Source organism: Aethina tumida, chromosome 5 (genome assembly GCF_024364675.1).
Source record: "Aethina tumida isolate Nest 87 chromosome 5, icAetTumi1.1, whole genome shotgun sequence".
Lineage (NCBI taxonomy): Eukaryota > Metazoa > Arthropoda > Insecta > Coleoptera > Nitidulidae > Aethina > Aethina tumida.
In genome coordinates this window covers 6357247-6378755 of record NC_065439.1, presented here as the reverse complement: position 1 = coordinate 6378755, position 21509 = coordinate 6357247, and the positions used below count along the sequence as shown (strand labels likewise).

At 31.3% G+C, this 21509-nt stretch overlaps 2 long non-coding RNA genes across 3 annotated transcripts; both read left to right on the top strand.

The window, feature by feature from the left end:
* The first annotated feature begins 1067 nt into the window (after positions 1 to 1067).
* LOC126265530 (uncharacterized) lies at positions 1068 to 3116 on the top strand. 2 transcript variants are annotated; one of them, XR_007548022.1, is made up of 5 exons: positions 1068 to 1254; positions 1336 to 1385; positions 1444 to 1492; positions 1548 to 1610; positions 1817 to 3116. It is a non-coding gene; the product is annotated as an uncharacterized LOC126265530 (long non-coding RNA). The 2 variants fall into 2 exon arrangements; XR_007548021.1 differs by lacking the exons at positions 1068 to 1254; positions 1336 to 1385; positions 1444 to 1492 and having other exon boundaries at positions 1524 to 1610.
* Positions 3117 to 3641: 525 nt separating this feature from the next.
* Positions 3642 to 4376, top strand: LOC126265536 (uncharacterized). The gene is made up of 3 exons (XR_007548029.1): positions 3642 to 3786; positions 3997 to 4041; positions 4291 to 4376. It is a non-coding gene; the product is annotated as an uncharacterized LOC126265536 (long non-coding RNA).
* The last annotated feature ends 17133 nt before the right edge of the window (positions 4377 to 21509 follow it).

Below are 21509 nucleotides of genomic sequence, written 5' to 3'. Positions count from 1 at the left end.
GAAAATGTAATAATTTACCCCAACATGAAATTTTAGAGAATTGTAACTTTGTTCTTTTATTTTTGTCTTATTTAAGTTAATGAATTAATTTTTAAAAGATTGCAAATGTTTGTAAGTACAATGGTTTTTCCTTATGCAAGCTACATCAGAATTGTAGTTATATTGAAATAATGTATTGTATTGAATTATGAATTGCATAAGGTTTTTAAGACCAAGTACATGAAAGTTAGAGTAGGGACATAACAGGGAAACATGTCGATCAATTTGGCAACAATGTTGTTCAGGACTGGAAAGTATGTTTTTAACAAACAACCCTATTGGTTGGAAAAGAATCTCTGTGGGGGAGATTTCAGTACTTCGGTACCACCCTTTTCTCACCCCACTTAATTCTGAAATTATAAAACCTTAAGTTTCAGTAGTTTCAGTAGATTTTATTCGAAACTTTCAACACGGTATTTTCTGTCCGTTTTACGTACAATAATCCCTTGTGATTGTTTTGTGTTTTTCTTTGTGTGGTGCATACTTACGTAAGTCCTACTGTTTATTTCACGTGTTAAGGTTTAAATTCAAATCAAACAACCTTTTTGCCAAATTTCGATTAACAAATTGTAGTGTAAGAATTAATTAAGTATTATACTTTGATATAGTTTTGTATAACTTACTTCAAATATCCTGTGGTATATGTGTTTTCTCAGCCAGATGTTAACTGTTAAGTCATATATGTGACAAGATGGATGAAGTTACTTATCTAATATTTTGACTCCTGTATATAGAAATTTTAACAACATTTTTCTCTACATATTTTATTAAAACTGAAATCTGTTAACTATGCGATTTAAAATATCCAAGCAGATGATTTCAAATCAAGTTGATGAATGGGCTTAAAATATTTTTTATGGTAGCGGATTCTGCAATATTACAATTATTTTTAGTCATTTAAATAATATCAGTTATCACAAATTACTTTCAAGATGCCTTTTTTGTATCGAATGTCGTCATAATTGGCAATGTACAATATTTTCCACTCACAATAGGTTACTATATAAATTATACAAAACTGGGTAAAGTTGCAGAATCGGTCACTCTAAGGAATATTTTCTAGCGCATGCGTCGTGAGTCGCAGGTTTCGCGCTTCTTGAACAATTTGTAGTGCTGTGTTGTCGCTTTGCAACGGTCAAAATATTCGAATTGTTCTTTGTGAAAGTTTTGTGTTCTTTGAGACTATTATTGTGAATTACATTTTTTATTTCTTTGGTAAGTAAATTCTTTCTTCTAATTTGATCATTATTGCATTATTAATTATTGCATTATTAATTAAACTATTTTACTTTACAGGTTATATTTCCGTGGTGTTTTTAAAACAATATATTTTCCTTATTCTTCTGGTAATTACATTCTTAATTTATTGATTAGTATGCTCATTTAATATATTTTACTTTACAGATTATTTCCATTATTAACAGATTATTAACATTATATTTGTACTCCTTTGGTAAGATCATTTTTAATTTATTTGTAGTAATTTTTTAAGTTATTTTACTTTATAGATTATTTGGGTGCTATATTTTTATAATATTACATTTATATTATTATTATATTTATAATTTTTGGTAAGTACAATCTTAATTTAATCATTAATTAGTTATATATATATATATATATATATATATATATATATATATATATATATATATATATATATATATATATATATATTTATAATTGTATTGTATTTAATTAAAAATGTATTTTTATTATTTTTTAACTTATTCCCAATTTACTATATTTTAAATTCACTAGTATTTAATTTTTTTAGAGTTAGTTTAGTGCAATAGACTATGGCTGTTCAGAGAAGGTCAAAGGCTCCTACTAGTATTGTTGTGGATAATGTAGTTGATATAGATTTGAATGAATCGTACAATTTGGCTGGATTAAGTTTTGGCAATCCATTGCTAGCAATACAGTGGTGTGTTAGACGCGGAATACTTAAGAATAGGAGTATATGTGCCAACTGCAATCAAGCCATGTCATTCATAAAAAAAAAGTGTACAGATGGATACATATGGCGTTGCAAAGGGTGTGGAAAATCATCATCAATTAGGAGCGGATCATTTTTTTCCAACAGCAACTTATCTGTAGAAAAAATGTTAAAAATAATTTATTGTTGGGCGTTTGATATGCCACATGAAGTGGTTAAACGAGAAGTGGGGCTAGGGATGGCGGCTACCCACACAATGGTAGACTGGTCTATGTTCTGTCGGGAACTCTGCGAGCAACACCTGGTAGGAAATCCTGAGGTTTTAGGTGGATGGGATGAAGACGCTCAAGAGCCTAAGATAGTAGAAATCGATGAATCGAAATTTTTTCATCGAAAATATCATCGTGGACGGTGGTTGCCTGGTGCATGGGTTTTCGGTGGTATTGAGCGTGGCTCTGGGCGTTGCTTCTTGGTGGAAGTTCCTGACAGAACTGCAGAAACCTTATCTGCTATAATTCAAAGGTTGGTTGGAGAGGCGTATTTAGGAAAGTAGAAGCATGTATTTGATGGATGCTAGGTAAAAAATATTTTTGAACTGTTAGAATTTAGTAGAAATTGTGCATGTTATTTTAGAAAGTAAGAGCATGTACATGTTAGAAATAATATTTACATTTTTTCCAGAATTTCGAATTGAGTTATTTTTTTTTTTGTTTATAAGTATAAAAATATAACTTTATTTAATGGAATAGGTACATCTTACCAGGAACAATAATTATGTCCGATGGGTGGAGGGCATATGAAAATATCAATCAAATTGGCGGAGGAATATATCACCATGAAGTGATTATTCACGAACATAATTTTGTGAACACTGAAAACCGTGCAATTCACACGCAGAATGTGGAAAATATGTGGATGAGGGCGAAAAGGAAACTCCGCCGCCAATTTGGTACCTCACAAAACTTATTTCCATCGTACCTCCACGAGTTTATTTGGAGGAACAAATTTAAAAATTATAACTTGTTTATGAGTACAATAATGTGTATTAGGGAGCAATATCCTTTAGAATAATTTTATTTTTATTTTAATTGATTTTGTTTTTTTATTATAAAGTATATAAATATATTTTTTTGTTATATTAATGTATTATTTTTTATAAAAAGTATTCCCTTTTGCAAATTTACCTATAAACTATTAAATATTTTCTGAATATATTTAATTAGACATTAAACTATCAAAGAAATATAGAGTAAATAAAAAATTAATATAGTAATTAATAAACTATGATTAATAGAATTTTATCTTTTTTAGAATTCAACTACATAAATGACATAAGTCTTACACGAAAAACAAAATAAATTACGTAGAGATTTTTCTAATAACATTTTTCTCTAGTTATTTTGTTAAAACTGAAATCTGGCAACTATGCTGTCTAAAATCTCCGAAACAGATGATTTCAAATCAAGTTGACGCATGCGCTAAAGATATTCCTTAGAGTGACCGATTCTGCAACATTACCCAAAACTGCAAAATTTAAATAATTTTTAAATTGTGTAAAGTGGTTAAAATTTTATTGTTAACAACATTATTGTCCACTCAGTTTGCAAGCGCAACACTTCGATGTCATAATGGTGGCGTGCTCAACAGGTAAGATATAAAATGGCCAATACTGAATTTATTAACATCGGCGCAAGAAAAGAAGAAGCTTTCCACTAGTTGTAAGTTTCTTGGGACAAATGAGAAATTAAACTGGCATGAATTTTTACGAAGAAATGAAATGAAAATAATCAGAAACGTAAATATAAAAGGTCAGTCTCATATTTACTGTAAACTAATTTTGCTTTGTATGATACTGATTGTGTGTTTTTATCAGTATAATTACAACTGTCCATTTTTGTGTCGTAAAAATATAAATTTTCATTAATATGTAGATAAGTAAATGATGAACATATAATCTAATGTGTAACTAAATAATATTTCAGATTAAATTGAATAACATATCAATTTTTGGTTTTCAGCATTTAACCGAGAAACTAAAAAGCTTCCTATCATCATTTTATGAGGTAATGATATGAAATGATTCAGAAATATAAATATATAAGGTCATTCTCACATTTACTATAAACAATTTTGCAACAGTATCATACCGATTGTGTTTTTTAAAGCACAATTACAATTGTTCAGTTTTGTATTGTAAAAACATAAATTTCCATTAATATGTAGATAAGTAAATGATGAACAAATAATCTAATGTATAACTAACTAATATATAAAATTAAATTGAATAACTTATATCAATTTATGGTTTTCAGCATTTAACCAAGAAACTAAAATGCTTCCTACCAAGTTGTAACTTCCTTAGGACAAATAAAAAATTAAACTGACATGTTATTTTATGAAGAAAGGAAATGAAATGAGTCAGAAATGTAAATAGATAAGGTAGGCTTTACATTTGCTATAAACAAATTTTCCATAGTATCATACCGATTGTGCGTTTTAAAAGCACAATTACAATTGTTCAGTTTTGTATTGTAAAAATATAAATTTTCATTTATATATGGTTAAGTAAATGTTAGACATATGGTTTAATAATCTTTAAATTTTATCTTATTGTACTTAAGGTTATCTTAATTGTTCAAAATTGTTGTGCATGTGTTTAATATAAATACATATGCTGGACAATTAATTTTGGTTATTTAAATATGATTAGTTATCACAAGTTACCTCCAAGGTGTTTTCTCTGTTTTAAATGTTGTCATAATTGGTATCAATATACAATATTTTTCACTCACAATAAGTTAGTATATAAATTATAATACTATATTTTTTAACTTAACTATTATGTAATATTATTTTAATAAATTGGATAACTAATTTCAATTTGTTTTCAGCATTTAACCAAGAAAAAACTGTCCACCAAGTTTTAAACTGTCATGTTATTTTATGAGGAAAGAAAATGAAATGAATCAGAAAGGTAAATATAAAAGGTCAGTTTCATGTTTTTATAAGTACAATTACAATTGTTCAATCTTGTATTGTGAAAATATTAATTTTCATTAATATGTGGATAAACAAATATTCAGTATATAGTCTAATTTAAATTTAAAAAATTAAATTTTATTTTATGGTGCTAAAAGATACCTTACAAATTTTAACTGTTCGAAATTGTTGTGTATGTGTTTAGTATAAATATGTATGCTGGACAATTATTTTTGGCTATTTAAATAAGTTGCTTCCAAGGTATCTTTTCTGTGTAAATGTTGTCATATTTGGTATCAATCTACAATATTTGTCACACATAATAAGTTAGAATATAAATTATATTATACTATATTTTTAACTTAACTCTTATACAAAATTATTTTAATAAATTGAATAACTAATATGTTTTCAGCATTTAACCAAAAAACTAAAAAACTTCCCACCAAGTTGTAACTTCCTTAGGACAAATAAAAATTAAACTGACATGTTATTTTATGAAGAAAGGAAATGAAATGAATCAGAAATGTAAATATAAAAGGTCAGTCTCACATTTACTATAAACTAATTTTACATAGTACATACTGGTTGTGTGTTTTTAAAAGTACAATTACAACCATTCAGTTTTGTATTGTAAAAATATAAATTTTCATTAATATATGGATAATATAATATAATATAAATGTTGGACATATAGACTAATAAATTTTATCTTATTGTACTTAAAGTTGTCTTACAAATTTAATCTGTTCACAATTGTTGTGCAAGTGTTTAATTTAAATATCTTTTCTGTTTTAAATATTGTCACAATTGGTATCAATTTACAGGAACTAATTCCAACAAACGTTGACCAATAAGCCCGAACAACTAAATATAATATAATATCTACGAAAACTATGGTCACAAATGCCTCAACCTTTACAATCTACAATATTTTTCTCTCACAATAATTTAGTGTATTATTCTGTATTTTTTAACCTAAATGTAAATTGAAATTTTAACAAGAGAGAAAATTAAATGAATTAGAAACACAAATATAAAAGGTCAGTTTCACATTTACTATTAACTTATTTTGTCTATTATTATACTTATCGTGTGTTTTAAGAGGTGCAATTACGATCGTCCAGATTCGTATTGCAGAAATAAATTTTGATTAATATATGGATATTTAAGCCAATATTACAAATTTTTACTCTAGATATAAATTATAATATATTTTTTCAATTTATCTATTATATAAATGATAGATTAGCGACAGCTAATCTGTTAGTTTGATTAAAACAAATTCACAATAATACGTTTTATTACAACAAACGTACATTAACTCTCGACATCTAAAGCTTTCTTAAAAACTGCCCCGATTATCAAATGAAAACAAATCTTTCAGATTTGTTTACGAAACAAAATAGTCTAAATAGATGTGAGCCCGTCGCATTGGTCCATCGGTGAAAACGATGACGTAAACTAACATAAATAATTAATATTGATTTTTGGTTTTAGCATTGGGCTAAGAAATTAAAAAGCTTTCCATCAAGTTGTAAGTTTCTGAGAACAAATGAAATGAATCAGAAACGCAACTTAGAATTTGCTCATTATTATGCTGATTGTGTGTTTTTAAAAATACAATTTAACTGACTATTTATAATTTTTTAAGCTTAATATTTTAAATTTTATAATTTTGTTTGAATTTTATTTTTTTAATATTGTAATTTTAATTCGTTTAGAAAATTGATTATCTATAATTTTAATCGAAAAAAATTGTAATATGAAAATATGTAGAGCAATTGTTTTAGTAAAATTGTGTATCCCTTTTAAGTATTTTAACTGTCATAATAATTTCCATATTAATTAGAGATGAACTTGCTCCGGGGTCAAGTTTTTTAAAAGGTTAATTGCCACAAACCATATTTTGATATCCCTTTTTACAGACTTCACTCAAAAATAGATATGTTCAACTTTTTTATTTCAAACTGAATAATTGAATTTAAAATTTTTCTGAAAAGTTCTTTCAGCTTAAAATTCTCAAACTACGCTACGAATATATATTTCAAATTTGTCTAGTTCAAACCATATTTGGTGATTTTTGTTTATATAATCAATTAAATTTGCTATATTCTCACTTTTATTCTCGGATTATGTTGAAAAATTTCACCACTTTAAAATTTTCATAATAAATATCAAATTTTAAAACATTTTTACAAACAAGATATTTCTAAGTAATTTGAATTTTTTCAATGTTCTTCTAGTGATTTTTGGCTTAAAATTATAAATTTTCAAATTTGTTTCAAACATTATTTGATGAAATTTGATGATTTTTGTTTATATAATTAATTGATGTTGTTTCATTTTTATCTTTATTTTCGTAGTTGAAGTTGAAAATTTTACTCATTTAAAATTTTCTTACTTTGTGTAATGCAGATATGTTTTTAACAAATTTTGATATATTTTTCAACTAATATGAATTTTTTCAAAGATTTTTCAATGATTTTTGACCTAAAATTGTAAAATTACAAAGTAAAATTTGTCTTATTTTACTTTGTAATTGTACAAAATTTTACATTAATTTCTATAAATTGTTTAGTTACTCAAGTACATTTATTTAAAGCGGTATATTAATTAATTTCTATGAATTGTTAAGTTAAAATACTAAATAAAACTGAAAATGTCTAAATTAACATTTAGTTTACCATAAAAAGTTTATTTATGCTTCTTTTAATATTACCAGTAACTATAATAATATATGTTTTTTATATTATAAAATAATAATTAGTATTGAAAATATAATTAAAATTAATCATCTTAAAATATTGTAACAAATTATACTCAGCTACTAAGAACTAAACGGTTCTAAAGTTTTCAGTGTATTGTATTATGATTTTATTTTTTATGTTTTTTAGTAAATTTGAAAACAATAATTAAAATTTATTTTTTTATTTTTAATATTAATTTTTGATACACCATTTTTGAATTGAGAATTAAGACATTCTCTCTACAGTCACTTTATTTTTAAACATTTAGGAGTCATAATTGTAACTTGAAGAGAGTTTGTTATAGTCATGACATTTCAGGTTGTCTTTAACTCATGTTATCACTCCTCTCCAGAATCACAAAGAAATTTAAAATTGGTTAAAAATTGTTACTTGTGTATCTATTCCAAAACGTTTTGTTAACTACTTAAATATTTTCTAACTGTGATCTTTTTGTGTTTCAGATATTAGGATCACTTACTCGGAAACCACTCATCGAGTTTTACTTTCTTCAGCCACTCGAACCAATTGATTACGTCAATCTCCTAGCACAGCAAAATAATGGGAGATCTCGGGTTCGAACTCTTAGAACATTAATAAAGTCTGTATTAATTTGGATATTGACCTAAGGACGAGTTGCTGCCCCAGTTGTGGACTCATAAGTAATTTTATATATTTAGTTTGCAAATTTGTAACAATGTAATTTATTTATTCAATAGTACATATCCACTTGTGTACTTGTTCATTTGTCTCAACTAAGGTTTATAACCTGCTGCTCTTTGAACATTGGAGTTGATGAATTGACAATTATAACAAGTATATAAAGGATGAATTTAATTTAAAATATAATTGATAAAGGTTATCTGTTACAGTTGTTATGGTTTATATATCTCTTAAGTGTCAGTTAGATTTAAGATATTTTCTATTTACCTTAATAAGGATTCAGGAGTTCCTTTTTAATATAATTTTGGTGTAACATACTACACTCATTATTGCCTTGTACGTAGTTATTTTACTTCTTTTTTATCCTATTTATCATGTTTATTACTGACTTCGAAATTTCCTCTTTTCGATTTCGCTTTGGAAACGTTAGTGTTGGGGTGTTTAATCGATCGTCTTTTGAGCATAGAGTTGTTACTTTCTCATGGGGTAATAATGTATGACTTATTATTTTAGCGTATGATTCAATGATTCCCGATTGCACATAATTAGTTTTTGTTTCGTTCTTTGCTAAACAAAGTGTAATTGCTTTTGCTTTTCCTGCTATAGTATAGGCTCATTTGTTATCTCCTCCGGTCTGAATAAATTTGTTGACTTTTTCTGTTTTGCCCTCTTACTCTTATTTCTAGTATATAATGACGTATCGACGTCATACTATTTTTAATTATTGTATTTTTGGTTTAATATCAGGCAACCAAAAAAGTTCGTGTAGTTTTGAAGGTTTAAAAATAACACAAAAATGGGTTAAACTTTATTATGAAAAATAATCATCCTCGGAAAATATTACACATTCCCATCTAGACACAAGATCATACATCACATTTTTGTAAAAATCTTGCTTTTGGAGATTGAAGAAGTGTATCACCTTGTTTTCCAAAACATCTCTATTTTCAAGGCCGAAAACAAGTGGTAGTCACCTGTGGCAAGGTCTGGTGAGTACGGAAGGTGATATAGAACTTCCCATTGTAGTCGCGCTATAATTTTCTATCTGATTCTTGTTGTGTGTGGTCTTGCCTTGTCCTGTTGGAATATCTTAATTCTATAGTATATTCGCCCTTTTTGTAGTGTTCGTCACTAAGACTACTTTCCCTAGTTATGCAAGTAATAATACATGACTCAGACATACATCTGACCTCATTCACTGGGTAATCCCTTTCATCACCTCTAATTGATATGTGGTAATCACCTATCTGGCCTAAGACTGGCATATTGATCTTAGATGTCATTATAGGATAAACAGATTTATAGTAGTCTTTTAGTATATGTACTGATTTGGATAAATCTTCAGTCATTAATCTGTTATTGTTATTGGTATTTCACCATTGATTAATTCTTATAGTTTAGTGATTGTAACATATTTTGATGTTCGTTTGCCGAATTTTAGAAACTGATATATAAACATTGACAGGCTTTCCCATATCAACCGTAGTCCATCTATACAATGTGCATTCAGTTTTATGCCAACACAATTCATCAGACCCTAGCAGTAGAAGCTTGACAGCCATAACCGGTGATTTGTGTGGTATTGTTAATTGTTATTTTTATGTATAAAATTTGCTGCACTCGCCAGAACCTTTACAAGACCAAAATGACTATAGGCTGTTGAAATTTTGGTATTTACTAATTTGCTATTTTCCATAGACCGTTTTTCACATCTTTTAGGTTGTTGGAGTTTCATTCTAATGTTTTACTTATTGAAACTCCAACAAAACATCAAGTTTGAGTTTGAACAACTTCACCATTTTATATAACTTTTTACAAACTTTACAATAATAAAAATATTTGTTATTTGGGTCTTTCTCTATGCAAGATCCTACTTCTTACAGTCAATCGTTATTAAATTTAACAAACTTTTTGTTAGAATTACTAGAATTAGAACTAATTTCGGTCATAATTCTTTCTAAAAATTTAAAAAAATAAACCTATTTTAAAATCTAAAGATATAAAAAAATGGGAAGATCCAATACTCTGTGGAATAAAATAATAAAAAAAATAGAACTGCAGAACAAATAACGAGAATTGTGTGACTACCCGGTGGAAGTTTTGGTGCGGACGTCCACTGGGGTTGGGGGTGCATTGCTCACTTAAGCATGAAGCAAAAGTTTCAGCAATGTCACGGTTAGAATAGGCATTTCTACCTTCGTGATCAAGGTATTGGATTTTGTGTTTGGATCCACGAATGGATTTGATGACTTTCCAAACACGTCGGGGGTGGGTTTCGGCATCGCCGAGGAATTCATCGAAGGAGCTACTTCGAATTTCAGTTAGGCGAGTTTTTAACTGCCTTTGGAGGTAGTTTAGATGTTTTGCCGCAGGGTCACGGGTTCGTTGCCACCTACGTCGGGCTTTATTTTTGCGCCGTAGAAGTTTTACAGCGTCTTGGGGAAGGTTTTTAGGGAATTGGGTGAGCTTCTTATAGAAAGTGGCCTGGTTCATTTTGGATAGAATATCATTCATAAGTATACCTCACTATCGAGTTCTCGGGAGGAGCGAATAACGCTGCAGGAAATCTCTGATTCCTTGAGGAGAAAACAGAGTTTGGGCCAATCCATAGCACGAATACTCACTTCCTAGGTAATAAAATTACCAGATTTAGTGAGAATCGTTGGATTGTGATCGGAGGAGAGTTCAGGTGTTGTGGAAACTTCAACAACCTGAGTGAGTCCATAGCACAAGAAAATGCTAAGGATACTTGGCCTTTGATTATGGGGGTGTGGGAAGTGATTGGGAGAGTCTGGGGGCTCGATAGCGAAGTCATGGGTAATGGAGAGTCGCTGGAGACGTCTGCCATTGGCGTTGGTATAGAGACAATTCCAAGCTTCGTGTTTCAAATTGAAATCACCAGCTAGAATGACTTCGTATCCCGATTGGAATAACGAAGTAAGATTAAGGTTTTTAATGTTTACTTTCGGAGGAACGTAAACAGAAAATATACGGGTAGGGTTACCCGAATTGGGGGTTAGTTCTATACCAACTGCTTCACCCATGAAGTCAGAAATATGTGCTTTCCTCGAAGCGCAGTGAAAAAAAGAATGAGAGAGCGAGTCAGGGCGCTCAGGCTATTTAAAGGGTGACCAGACACTTCCACATCTGGTTACACGCACTTCCTAACATCATAAATGTCTGCCTCCAAAGAAAGTATTTCCACATCTGGTAAGCCTTCTCGGTATTAGAAAGCTAAACCAAAAAAAAAGAACATTTGTTGTGTGGAAATTCTCCCAGTAATCTAAACGGATTCGGTTCCATCTGACGAGGCTTCCCGGAATACAAAGTTCAAAATATCATAAAATGTACATTCAAATATTACTAGCATTTCTCCTAATAAACGCTAAAGAACACAGTAAAATATAATTCACGAAATTCCCGTGGGGCATGGGCCCTACAGTGGAATCTTTCAGTTTGTAACAAACAAACCCTGCCAAATTTTGTAAATCGTCGTTTTCAAGCTCATTGAGCTCCGCGCTTAAAATAGCGCTTTCATCAATAGAATCTGTTGATTCTTCTGATGAAATTTTTAGTTTCTGAATTAGTGATCCACTAAGAGGAATATCTGGGGTAACATCAGATTCTACGTTAGAAAATTTCGAATATACTCCTTTGTTTTTTCCTAAAATAAAAGACCTCAATCTATATTTAAATTCTAGAGAACTTGGTTGGTCATGGAAGCCACTTTTTGCTCTGATCACTCCAAAAAAGTTTTCTATAACGTCTTGATTTATTCCCCTTGTTCACAAATACTCTACGTTAAAACGACGTTTTAGATCTTTCAAGAGCATTTGTAAAGCTGAATTCAACAGCAAAATACCTAAAAAATACATGCTTGTTATTATAATAAAAATATTTTGTGATGATGATGATGATGAAGTCACTGCCGGATATGGAAAACCCCTTTTCAAATTAAGTCTATGTGCTCTAGGGCCAGCAGCATACATCGATATAGCACTTGAAATTTCAGTTACTGACCACTTTATTCTTTTTTGGCTGTTCATTTTTTTAATTTGATTTTCACTAAAAACCCGTTTAATTGCAGCAAGTTGTTTTTTAAGTTATTCATTTTCAAGTGCGGGGTCATCTAAGTTTTTCCATGTTTCGTTCGTTTGAACATTAAAATTTTAACACATAAGCAAATGATAAAAAATATCGCAACATAGAAATTATAATTTATAGAAAAATCATTACCCCTTTTCAAAAGTAATATTTGATTCCACCACCATATTATTATCTAAATTTTCCTCCACCTTACAATCATTAATAATTACAGGCTGAGCTGCCCCTTCACCAACCCTTTGAGTGTGTACCCGTAGTCCCCTTGCCACTATGCTCCTATCTTTGAGGAATTCACAACATATGGTTGCCAGCTGTTTATTCACACCAGTTTGCTATAACATAATTTTAACATATGGATGCCAAGTGTTGTTGAAGGCGTTTGTCAAGTCCAATGTAACCACCAACTGGTGCATTCCGTGTTTCTTATTTTTTTCAATTTGTCGGATTCTGTTATTCCCATACCTTCTCTAAAGCCATATTGGGCCCTACTTAACCGTCTGTCTGTTTCGAGGTGGTGTTGAAGCCTTTTGGTCAACACTCGGTCCATTTCTGCGCTTAGGCTAGACATTCCGCTGTGATATATCTCGATTCGTACCTCGTATTGCATTCAGAATCCGCTCCTCAAGTTCCTCGATTCAGCTTTCCAAGGGACCGACTTGGCGTTGGGTCTCTTAAACTCGCTGCTCATTTCGTTGTGGATCCGCCGATACTCGACCTGGTTTAACAGTTCTCGCCTCATTTCAAACTCTCCGACCTCTTCTACGTGAACGTCCAGCATGTTTGTTGGTTCAGACAGGTTACTTTTGGCCGTACGTCTGGTCTGTTTTCTCGACGCCATTTTGTCTTGGGTGGTTCGGTACAACTTTTCACACAACTCACTCACAAATAACGTTTCACAATTCTGCGGGTGTATCCCACTTCTGATATGTTAAACAAGGGTTTGATAAAATGATACAATGACACAAATCGACAACGGTTTATTCGTGGACGGGGTGTCAACAGTACAATTCAAGAGTCCGGGTAAAAGTGGCGTCCCTTTCGGCGTGTCCGCGTCTGTGACAGTGGATGGACACATGCCATCCGAAGTGATCACGAGTGACATCACAGACCGCAAAGAAGTGTGTTCTTTGGTGAAGAAGCTGAAGAGCAATTGTCAAAAATGACCAGAAGGTCCCAAGGAAGACAAAGAGAAAGAAGGACTAAAATGTCCTTTTGAGTCCTTGCGCAGCGTCCCTAAAGTCAATTAGTGCCTTTTTGGCAAAGCCGTTTGTACTCTCATCTCAAACCCTTAAATAGCGCCGTTTTGGCAACCCCGACATATAGTGGTACCCTTTTGGCAAAGCCGTTTGGCTTTTTCTTTTAATTAACCCAATTTCTGATATTTTTTTCATCATTTAATCACTCAAATTGTTAATGTTGAACCACGTAGCATTTAAATTCTTTCAAAAATTCTTAATTAAATGAATCAATTATGATAACCTGTATCGTTTAACGTTGAATTCACTCTAAAATAATCAAACCACTAACTTTGTCTTGTATAAGAGAATATTTTTCCGTTAATTCTGCAAATACAGTAAATTTTTTTTTTGTTAATAGAGAATTTTTCGTCATCAATCAGGACATCACAGGGGCTTGTTACTATGAAGGCATTACACACGGGGATGATTTTATCCCCAGTGCAGGCTTCATTAAGAGAAGTTGCTTTGTATACTAAGACTTCATTGGTTTGCAGCTGGTACCTGATTGGTTGTTTGATGTATGCTGTTAGACAATCTTCTGGTTTGACGAGTGAACATTTGGAAAATATCTCTTCTTCCAAATAAACTCTTTAGTTCCTTGGTAGTCGTTAAAATAATATTTTGTCGATGTAATAATCATAATATCGTCAGTAGGAGGGAGGGATAGAAATTGGGATAATGTGTAACTTTACTTTGTGAGAATAGGACCTTTTAGAATTATTGAAATTGTCTGATCCGAAATAATTACAGTAGTTTTTGAATTTTCGATAATTTCATAAGGGTGTCGTTCAGAAACTGGAAGTTGTTTCTTTGAAGTGACATCAATGACGATTCTATTGAAATAATTTCATCGAGTTCAAAAATTTCTACGTTACTGTATCCCAATCGTGAAAATGAAATAGTACGAAAAAGCATTTCAATGAAATTTTGTAAATGATTATAATTTTGAATTAACTATTGAATTTTTGGCAATTCATTAAAATCGTCTCGGTATTCTGATCAAATATTTTTGTAAATATTATTAAATGTCTGAACAATTTTGCTGTATCGGTCTCTTCTGCAAGGAGAACAAGACTGTTAACCTGATGATTCAAGTTGTTGTTGGTATTCGTCAATGTTTCAAATTTTGTGTTAATTACATCCAGATTTGACTGATCTAGGTTACCAGTAACAAATTTAATTGTAGAACCAACTGCATTGATTAAACCACTTTGATTTCTTTTTTTCGATAATTTTTTAAACGAATTTCTTAGATTTTGGAGAATATGATCGTGAAGTAAATTTAAAAATTGTGAACTGGTATTGGCAGGGGAAATATTAGAAATGCTGTCTTCGATAATGGAAGTGTTGAACTGTGTAATGATCTTATGAAAATATCATGAGTTATATTTATATTAGTCGTTTCAATTTCACGATTGGTAATACGAGTATTTTGCAGTGAATTAATTAACTGTTCCATTTCTGGATCAGTTAATTCCGATAAAGCAATTTAGTCTAAATTTTTTGACATAAAAAGGCGTTAATATAAAGATAAAAATTATACAATTAGAAATAAGGAGGGTGCAAAAGGAACTACTGAACGACTTACTTGATTAACAGTAGAACGTTGTTTATCCCCAATTGGCTCGGGGGCGAAAAGACGAATGAATTTCAGTCGAAATCGAAGTTGTTCAATGAATCTTCAAGTGGTCTTCCCCTTCAGATTCATCACAAGTTGTAGAAACAAGCGGAAAATTCAGATGATTTCCGTTGATGAATCCTTTTCACAGCACTAGTTTTGGATGTTGGTTTTGAGTGAATAAAATTCAGTAGATATTTTAACTGATTTATTACACTAATCTTTGATAGGTTACAATTAGATTGTTACAGTTTAACAACTAACAGGCAAGTGCCGGTGTTACTGCTGCCGGGTTCGACGTAAGTTCGGTACGTCCGATTGTCCAGGGTAAAATGCCTAGTCAGCGGACGTAACTAGGTATATCATCCAGTTCATCTTCCAATACCGTTTGCAGATAATCCTTTTGCGATTTTCCTCTCACGTAAATCGTATTGTACGATTTCAATATGTTGCACAAAATTTCAGCAATTTCTTTATATTCAACATGTCCCTTAGAATAAATTAAACCCAGTCTCTTTTCCTGAGGTTTAATTCTTTTCTTATTGTTTGTCGATAACAAATTGTAAGCCACCGGCGGTTTTATCAAGTAATGATTCGTTTGATTATTGTTACTAACTGTTACTTCTTTCGGATAAAAAGTACATAACCCACGATCACTCAACAAATTGAAACCGTGGAGATTAACTACGACAGTCGCATTTTGTATTTCTACTGAAAACAAACCGAGATGTTTTCAAAATTTATGCTGAACCGTCTCTCTCTCTACGACAAGTTGCGCACAATTTCACTGAGTGGCATATGCTCAGCAATACAATCATGAATGATGATTCAATATGCTTTCGTAGAATTTGGGAAATCAGCTCTGCCTAATGGTCATCGATATGGATTGGTTATCGAGCAATTGCTGAGTATTTTCTTCTGTCAGAAAAAATGTTTTATGGATATCTGGTGGCAGGTCTCGAACCAATGGCTGTGGGACATCCATGATGTGGGTGGCAAAATTAGGATTTGATTTTCATTGGGTATTGGAAGAATTTTGATCAAAGGGTGGGATTTAACATTTAGGATGGGAATTTTCAAAATCAATATAACTTGATTGTGTGAATTAAAATTGTCTGACTATGTTCAAGTAGATTAGTTGAAATAATTTGACTGGGTGTATAAAATTTGTGTAATTGAGTTTCTAATCTATCAATTTCTTCGGCTGAGAATAGTTCTAAATTGGTTAAGTTTAATTTTGAAAAAGTTACTGTTCACAATAGCATTAATAAGAAATCATTTATGTGCTGTGCTCGATATTGACAATTTCAATTTGAGCTTCATGAGTGCCTAAATCATCTTGTATTACTTATAAGTATTTTTCTAGTTGTTGGTTGTTTTTATTAAAATTATCAACTATTGAATGGAATCTATCTTGAATATGTTGAGCATTTGAAATAAGTTTGTTAATTTTGATGGACTATTCATGTGTTTTATCGGAAATTGTTTCAATGTTTTTGTTGATCATTTCGAGGTCATCGTTGTTTGGATTACCAGCAATAAATTTAATAGTAGATCCTAAAAAATTTGCTAACCCGCGTTTTTTACGAATAAAAGTCAATTTATGAAAATTATTGATGCCTTCTTTGAGTTTTATATCGTTAATTCGGGATAAAGGTGTCTCATTATTTAAAAAATGCAGTGATTTTAGACTTTGATCAATTTTAAATAAATTAATGGAAATTGTAAATCTGTGAAAGTGGGAAAATTCCTGTTGGATACCGGAATCATATGAATAAAATCCATTATTGGGGATGCAAGTGTAAGAGAGGACGAGTCTGTAAAAATAAATTAAATTTACTTACGAGGACGTTCGATTTTTCTTACATTATTTTTTGTTTCGACATTTGTTCTCGTATTTTTTGTAATGATAATATCTTTATTTTTTGAGTCTTGGTTTTCGACAATCTCTTTTCTGTACGGTTTTTCGTGCTTTGATCTGGAAATTTTGCGGCAGCTGAGAAGTTATCGATTGAGTCTGATGCTCCAGTATCAATTAAAACTCGTAGATTTAGATAGGAAATGTCAAAATGCTTCATTTAATAATAAAAAGACAAACTGGTTTCCAAACAGTAAAAAGTATAAGAAGGTGGTTCCGGAGAGATGGTAAATGTCCAGTGTTCGAATACTTTCTGATTCGATTTGTTGAATGTTATTTGATAATTTCGTGAATTTCGTGTTTTAAGTTAATTTTTGAGGAGGTTTTTTCATTTCCGCGATGAGTGGTTGAAGGTTAGTAGGTTCCAATAATAAGGGGTTTCCCAGATAGGTATCATTGAATATGGTTGTTCATTAAAAAGGAATGCCCCTTGTATTTTTCTTCGAGGCAAAAATTTGCTACTCTGCGTTTTGTACGAATAAAATTCAATTTATGAAAATTATTGATACATTGTAAATTTGGATACCGGAATCTTATGGATAAAACCCATTATTGGGGATGCAAATGTAAGAGAAGACGAGTCTAAAAATAAATTAAATTTACTTACGAGGACGTTTTATTTTTCTTACATTATTTTTTGTTTCGATATTTGTTCTCATGTTTTTTGTAGTGGTAATATCTTTATTTTTTGTCTTGATTTTTGACAATCTCTTTTCTGTACGGTTTTTCATGTTTTGATCTTCAGGTCGTATGAAGATAAACTGGAGAATAATTATTAAGAGTTGGCTGTTCTGTTCTGGTTTCGTTAATTTTGGCAAAATTTTTGTCAGCTTTAGATTTTTGGTGTGGATAGACTTGTTCTAAAAAGGGGAGAAAATCATTTTTTCTGTTTTGATTGAATTGTTCGTAAATTGTCAAATTGTTGTCTCGTGTTCATAAGAACATAGGAAAATGGAGAAAAACCTGTGGCTGAATGTAACGATTATAGATGTAATTACGGATATCATACGTTCTACAACATTAGTTTCAGAAGATTCTAAAACACGTAGTTTTTCAATGATTGTAGAATGTAGACGTTCGACTGGAGAATTGGATGAGGAATTTGATCTGGATGTGTAATGGGTTTCAACTTTGTATAGATCGAAAAATTCTTTAAATTTTATTTTTAAATTCTGGACCTTGGTCGAAAACTATATTTTTGGGGAAATTATGATGTACAAAATAGTGTCTTAATTTGGAAAGGACATTAATTGAAGTATTTTCAAAGTGATAAGCTTGGGCATATTCTGTGAAGGAATCAATGATTGTCAAGAATTTATGTTTCAAATAACTAAATATATCTAAGTGGATGGTTTTGAACGAAAGTGACGGAAGCAAAGGACCTTTGAATGGTGTTTTAAGGGGGTTTCTTCCACATTTAGATGTTAAACAGATTTCGCATTTGTTAATTATCATAGAGATTGAATTTTTCATATTGGCCAGTAATATCTTCTATGCAAATGTTCGTATGTTCCATTGTGATTCGCTGTATGGTAACTATTAATTATTAAATTTTGGTTTTCTATTTCTAAAATGTCTTCAACTTTAACTTAGCAAAGAATAATTTGAAAAGTGGTATTAAACAAAGATAAAAGTATTTTTTCCAAAATGGGACGTAATTCTTTATCAAACAAATAAATGTGATAAGTTTTTAGGGGGTCAATGATATTTTTTAATATTGTTGAAAAGTTATACTTTTATGTGCTTAGGGGTCATAATTGACAGGAGCATGGACAGTGACAATTTCGTCAAAATCGACATTAACCATTACTGATTCTTTATCACTACCATCGTTGGAACTGTGGGTGTTGATTTCAATGCAAGAAAGTGCATCAGCGACTACATTGTCCTTGCCTTTTTTGTACGAAATTGTATAGTCAAATTCGTCTAATTTGATTTTCCACCTAATTAGTCGGGAATTGGGTGTTTTAAAACTGTTTAGCCAAACGTGGGGATTGTGAATTTTTGTTCAAAGGTCGAAAGAATTTTGTTGAAGCTACAATTGCTAGTAATTCTTTTTCGATTGTAAAAGGCAAAGGGTTTGGAATCTTGAGATAAAACTGAACCTATAGCAATATCGGATGCATCAGTAGTCAGGATATTGTAGTATTGGTGAATGGGTGATTAGGTTTTTGCACTGATCGAATGCCGAAATGTACCGCGAATCGTGAATATTAATTTTTTCTCCTTTTCTTGTACATTTGTTAATAGGATAAACAATTTTTGCAAAATTTGGGATAAAACGTCTGTAGTAACCTACAAGACCAAGATGTGAATTTATTTCTTTTATTGATTTAGGAATTGGAAAGTTAACAATGGCAGCAATTTTCTTTGGATTTGGCTGAAGGCCCTTGTCTGTGACGATGTGTCCTAAAAATTCAACTTTTTTGGTGAGGAATTCACTTTTGTCAAGTTGTATTTTTAAATTTTCAGATTTCAGCGAAGAGAAAATTAATTTGAGGTCATGCATATGCTCTTGAAATGATCTGGAAAAGACGATGACATCGTCCATATATACAAAACAACGTTTGTATATATGAGAATTTAGAATCATTCTCTGCAACGAAGCTGGTGCACTTTTAAGTCCGAAAGGCATTCGGACATACTCAAAATGTTCATTTGGAACAGAGAATGCAGTTTTGTTAATCGACTCTTCACACAATTTTGTGGAAACCTTGTGCAAGATCTAAATAAGAAAAATTGTGCATCTACCTAAGTTGTCGAGGATTTTTTTTTACCAGAAGCGTCTAATTTTTTCGGCACAATCCAAACTGGAGTGGAATATGGGAATTTCAGGAGGACGAATAATTCGATTATCCAGGAGTTTTTGAATTTGGGAAGAAATTTCTTTCTGGATAGCAGGAGGGTGTCTAAAGGTTCGGGTGTAAACAGGTGGCGGAAATTAATTGATTTTCGTCATAAAAAATTCCTGAAAAATCTTTACATAACTTGGTAATTTTTTCTCTTTCTTCTGGGTTTAAATGGTCAAGTCTCAAATTGATCAAATCTAATAAAGTTTTGCCGGAGGGAATGTCTCCGATATCGTAGTTTTGTAGGGATTGTACTGGGATGATATTGTGGAAGTTCATATCGATGTAAGGGGCGGATACATAGCCATTAGATGCAATATGAATGGATTGGGGAATGATAAATTTAATTAAGGTGATGCCAATTGTCAGTTTATTTGTCTGAAGTCTATGTTACTTTTGAGCTGTCGTAAATCGTGAGACGGCAAAAGTCCATCGTACTCTGTGTGCCAATCAATTATACGAAAGTTTATTGAAGAACGTATGCCAAAATGTTTCAAAATTGGGTAACGTAGGTATAGGTTTTTGTTAAGAATCGAATTGTAAATAATTCTCTAAAAATGCAGTGATCTGGAATCGAGTCTGATGCTCCAGTATCAATTAAGACTCGTAGATTTAGATCGGGGATGTCAAAATGGGGCAGTCGAGATAAATTTACTAAGCTGTTTAAATCTATGTTGGGAATTGCGGATGGCTCTCTATAGGAAAATTTTCAAATTGGGAATTATTGTCTTGTTCTTGGAAACTGTCAAAGGTTTCGTCGTACTGATAATAATTAATTGGTTGGTCGAAATAAGAATTATCATAATAGTCAACAGAACTTTCAAAATTCTGCTGCTTGAAATCTCTGAAAAAACCTGATCTATTAGGGAATTTTTGTTGAAATTTGGGATATTTTGATTTTGAGAAAAATTGGCGTTAGAATTACGTCTGAAATTTTGAGGTGAATTAAAATTTTTATTTAAATTACGGTTAAAATTCTGAGTACAAACGACGTTGCCAAAAGGACACTATATGAAGGAGTTGCCAAAAGGGCACTAATTTAGGGGTTCGGGAGAGAGTACAAACGGCTCTGCCAAAAGGGCACTATATGAAGGAGTTGCCAAAAGGGCACTAATTTAGGGGTTCGGGAGAGAGAACAAACGGCTCTGCCAAAAGGGCACTATATGAAGGAGTTGCCAAAAGGGCACTAATTTACTTAAGACGATACGCAAGGACTCAAGGACATCTTAGTCCTTCTTTCTCTTTGTCTTGCTCTGGACCTTCTGGTCATTGTTGACTCTTCAGCTTCTTCGCCGAAGAACACGCTTCTTTGCGGTCTGTTACGTCACTCGTGGTCACTGCGGATGGTATGTGCCATCCACTGTCACAGAACCACGTTAGCTGTACTACTGTGGCTTCTGACCATTTTTCTCCAA